The sequence below is a fragment of the Danio rerio genome, chromosome 9 (assembly GCF_052040795.2).
Source record: "Danio rerio strain M-AB ecotype USA chromosome 9, GRCz13ab, whole genome shotgun sequence".
NCBI lineage: Eukaryota > Metazoa > Chordata > Actinopteri > Cypriniformes > Danionidae > Danio > Danio rerio.
Genome location: NC_141029.1, coordinates 21,260,001 through 21,264,966, shown reverse-complemented (window position 1 = coordinate 21,264,966; position 4,966 = coordinate 21,260,001). Strand labels below are relative to the sequence as shown.

The window sequence follows — 4,966 nt, the reverse complement described above, 5'->3', positions numbered from 1 at the left end:
CTAAAACACAACAGGTTACTGTGAGGTTGGGTTAGGGTTGTGGTAGGTGTAGACGTTACTAAAACACAACAGGTTACTGTGAGGTTGGGTTAGGGTTGTGGTAGGTGTACACGTTACTAAAACACAACAGGTTACTGTGAGGTTGGGTTAGGGTTGTGGTAGGTGTACACGTTACTAAAACACAACAAGTTACTGTGAGGTTGGGTTAGGGTTGTGGTAGGTGTAGACATTACTAAAACACAACAGGTTACTGTGAGGTTGGGTTAGAATTGTGGTAGGTGTAGGGTAGGTGTAGACGTTAATAAAACACAACAGGTTACTGTGAGGTTGGGTTAGAATTGTGGTAGGTGTAGACATTACTAAAACACAACAGGTTACTGTGAGGTTGGGTTAGGGTTGTGGTAGGTGTACACGTTACTAAAACACAACAGGTTACTGTGAGGTTGGGTTAGGGTTGTGGTAGGTGTAGACATTACTAAAACACAACAGGTTGGGTTAGGGTTGTGGTAGGTGTAGACATTACTAAAACACAACAGGTTGGGTTAGGATTGTGGCAGGTGTAGACGTTATTAAAACACAACAGGTTACTGTGAGGTTGGGTTAGGGTTGTGGTGTAAAGAATCAATGAAAACTCCTGAATTTTTGTACAACCAACTTTGAGCTCAAGTCTCACCCATTTGGATCTGACTTTGACCTGCATTTATACCCTTCTCCTTTGGCCTGCTAGCCAAGGCGTCCTTACTCTACAGCTGGATTGTGGAGCTGTGTGCCATGGGAGGAAAGGAGGGTATGGAAGGGGCTGTGCTACTATTGTGCTCACAGTATATATGGTTTTGGATGGCCTCATACTGTAAAATGGTTGGGTTTTCAAAAGGAAGAAGGAGTGATGACTCGTTCTGGCCATGGGTATGGCCAGAGTAGACATCTCACGTCAGCATGTTCTGAACTTGTGCACGTTCATACCGGCCATTTTCCTTCCGTTCACTCAGAGCAAAATTCCAGGAATGTCTTGGAAATGTTACAACTTGTCATTGCTAGATCAAATGTAATGGTATTTTTTACATTTTAAAAAGTCTATATGTATGTCCCTCGATGTGGAGGATGTTCCAAATGTTCTACCCTGAGATTCTCACAGGTGACATAGCTGCTCACCCAATCTTGAAGGAAACTCATGTTAACCACTTGTATCTTGGATTTTGTCCTTTTGGTGTGACCTAATGCTCATGGCCATAGATGAGAGTAGGAATGTAGATTGACCAATAAATCGAGAGCTTTGCCTTTCAGCTCAGCTCCTTCTTTACCACAATAAACTGATGGTAACAAATACCATATCAAACCATGCGAATTATAATTTTGGTTACACTTTATTTTGATGATCTGTTTGCTGAATTTAGTTACAGTGCATCTACATATACCAACTAATTCTAATTAGATTATAAGTAGACTGTTAAGTTGGTGTTGGGGTTAGGGTTAGTGAAAATTGACATGTACTTGCACAGTTTTTTATAGTCGGTTAAATGATTGAAGGTGCAGTATCAACATATTAATCAGTCTACTAATGCTCAAACTGACCATCAAAATAAAGTGTTACCATAATTATTATTAATTTTTGTGATCACATTGCATCATAACTCATTTTAGAACATTTGAGTCTGAGGAAATTAAGAAATGTTCATTTTTGGGTGCACTGTCCCTTTAAGAGACATTTATACTAACACCTGAAGCAATATAATGGGGATTTCTGGGGGTCTTTAAAGTTAGTTGATGTGAGAGCTGCTAATCCTCGTGTTGGCAGGATAATGAATTCACTAAGGTGAGTCTGGGTCTGTGGGCGGTGAGGCGGTAAAATGAACAGAGGCGGTTCAGCAATGAAGTCATTCAGAGTGAAGTGTGTGATTCCCTTTGGCAAATCAAGTGAATCATCCGTTATAATGACGCGAACACTAAAACACGCTCATTAGGCCCAATTATGTGGATGTATGTGTGCAGACAGACACCATGGAGAAATTATACTGAACATGGACTGTATCAGTTGTGATTGACTGAGCGCCACCTGTGTGTGGGGATGTGTCACCTGCACAAGAATACTCAAAACACTTGATGACTCACACTGAACTCTTCAGATGAAAACAGCCACTGGTGCTCCGTATTCCATAATATCTTAGCTAGTTCTTGAATAGTCATTTATTGCATGCATAAATAGACCGTAGATACATAAATAAAAGGTTCAAAATAAAATGACATTATACTGGAACTTGCCTTCAAAAAGTGCTTCTTTGGTCTTATACACATTTATCATTTATTGCATGCTGAACACACGTCCACCACAAAAGGAAGTAAAAAAACCTGAACTGCTAATTGCGTAAATTTTTAACGCGTTAATTATTTAAAATTAATCGAATGCGTTAACGCGTTAATTTTGACAGCGCTAATATATATATATATATATATATATATATATATATATATATATATATATATATAATAAATGCAGCACTAGAACATACAAAAGATGTATATGTATGTATGTATGTATTGATATATATATATATATATATATATGTATGTATGTATGTATGTATGTATGTGTATATATATATATATATACACACACACATATACATATATATATATATATATATACATACACATATACATATATATATATATATATATATATATATATATATATATATACACACACACATACATACATACATATATATATATATATATATATATATATACACACATACATACATACATATACATCTCTTGTATGTTCTAGTGCTGCATTTATAATATATATATATATATATATATATATATATATATATATATATATATATATATATATATATATATATATATATATATATATATATAAATAAGTGTCAGGTGAAGTTTTTTTTCCCTCTCCGCTGTCGCCACAGCCTCGCATGGTTCAGGATTGGTAGAGCTACGCATCGATGAATTTGCTCTTCAGTGTTTGAACTCTCAGTAATAATTAAATCACACTGAACTGAGCTAAACTGAACTGAACTGAACTTAAACACTAAAACCTGAACTACACTGTTCCAGTTACTATAACCATTTATGTGAAGCTGCTTTGACACAATCTACATTGTAAAAGCGCTATACAAATAAAGCTGAATTGAGAAAAAAAAAAAATAATATATATATATATATATATATATATATATATATATATATATTTTTATATATATATATATACACACACACACACATCTTTTGTATATATGTTCTAGTGCTGTATTTATACCATAGTAATTGTAGTTTATTGAGTGCAAGATGGGACTCACATATCAGGAACGTATGCATTTTAAGTTCTGTTTGTTTCTAATGAGTCCCGTTTTCTAATGAGTCTCCTGTCTTCTGTTTTCCTGGTACTGCAGACTAGTTCAGTAAAAAGATAAATGCATTAATAGCGCAAAATAGAATAGTATCATTTTTCTTTATCGCAAACACAACAGTGATCTGGTAGTGTTTGAGCTGCTTTGGCTTTTTCAGAGTAATTGATTCAGAGTCATTGTGATATCCTGATCGCAACAGAGAAACACTGGGAAATGCCTCTAGACAGATGGCATTTTATGCCGTTCAGCCTAATAATCCTTAGAAATATATATAAAATATTTTATAAAAATTATATATAATGTATTGGCCATTAAGAAAAATGTATACTGCAATAATGTGTTTAGTAGTGAACGTTTAAAGTTTTAAGACAACTATCATGAAAGGGGATGATCCACTTTAAATGTTGACTACTGTGTTTATGCACAAGCATATCAAAATGAAAACATGCAGACCTTTTAATGTCACAGATTCAAGATCTCTTGTTTTCTTTCTGCTTTATTCAAAATGTTCTTTTTGTACACAAAGCAGCACAGTACCGTTAATTCCCACACCTCTATTTTCTTCTACAGATATCTGTAAACCAGCTGATGAGAGCTTAGAAATGAACAAATCCCTATACAAAGCAAAAGCAAATAGAAAAAAAGGCACAATGTATTTGATTTCATTACACCTAGCTACCCATAAATTACATACAGACACATTCAGTTGCCTAGAGTATGTTGTCCTATAAAGGCAAATGCACATGTACTAAACGCATGATTATATAACAGGTCCAATATTCATAATGAACATCCACATGTGCTCGAGCTCAGCAGAAGGACACAATCCTACAGTAACCTGAACATTCAAGTAGACACTTATTTATAAATATTTATAGCTGCGATTAGTCCAGGAGACGCTTTCGGTTCGTGCACAGAGATTTATGAAGTTTAATCTGAGCTTTACATTGAACAAACAACAGAATCGTATTTTAAATCTGTAATACTGCATCCTATAGAAGAAAGAAATCAATATGCTAATTTCCAGTAACTTATATTGCAAAAAATGCTATTGTAATGTTTCTATTCCAATTTTTTTTTTTAATTCCTAAATGAAGAAGCATTTTCCTTCTTTCTTTTTTTAATGAGAAAAAAAAGTCAATTTAAGTGAGTTTTTCCTTAAAACAAGCTAAATAATCTGCTGGTGGATTATATAAAATAATCAAATTTCAAAGCCAAAACAAAATCTGCCGGTGGGTTATGTAAAATAAACACATTTCAAAGGAAAAACAAAATAACCATATAAAAAATAACCAAATAATTCATATTTTAAAGCGAAAACAAAATAAACTGTTAATGGGCAGAGTAAACAACAAAATAATCTGCCAGCGGATTAAGTAAAATAATTGTATTTTACAGCCGAAACAAAATAATCTGCCAGTGGGGTAAGTAAAATAATCATATTTTTAAGCGAAAACATAAATATTCAAAATTCAAAGGAAAACAAAATAATCTGCCAGTGGTTTATGTAAAATATTTAAATTTCAAAATGAAAATAAAATAATCTTCCAGCAGATTAAGTAAAAAAAAAAAATATTTTAAAGCAAAAACAA

General features: G+C 33.5%; 1 protein-coding gene across 1 annotated transcript in view; it reads right to left on the bottom strand.

Moving 5' to 3' along the window:
• Positions 1–3,854: 3,854 nt before the first annotated feature.
• The window catches only part of slc37a1 (solute carrier family 37 member 1), a 52,046-nt gene continuing 50,934 nt past the window's right edge, over positions 3,855–4,966 (bottom strand). Inside the window, exon 20 of the mRNA XM_087266388.1 lies at positions 3,855–4,966. This exon is cut by the window's right edge and continues 1,589 nt beyond it. The gene's annotated coding sequence lies outside the window, so the exon portion shown is untranslated.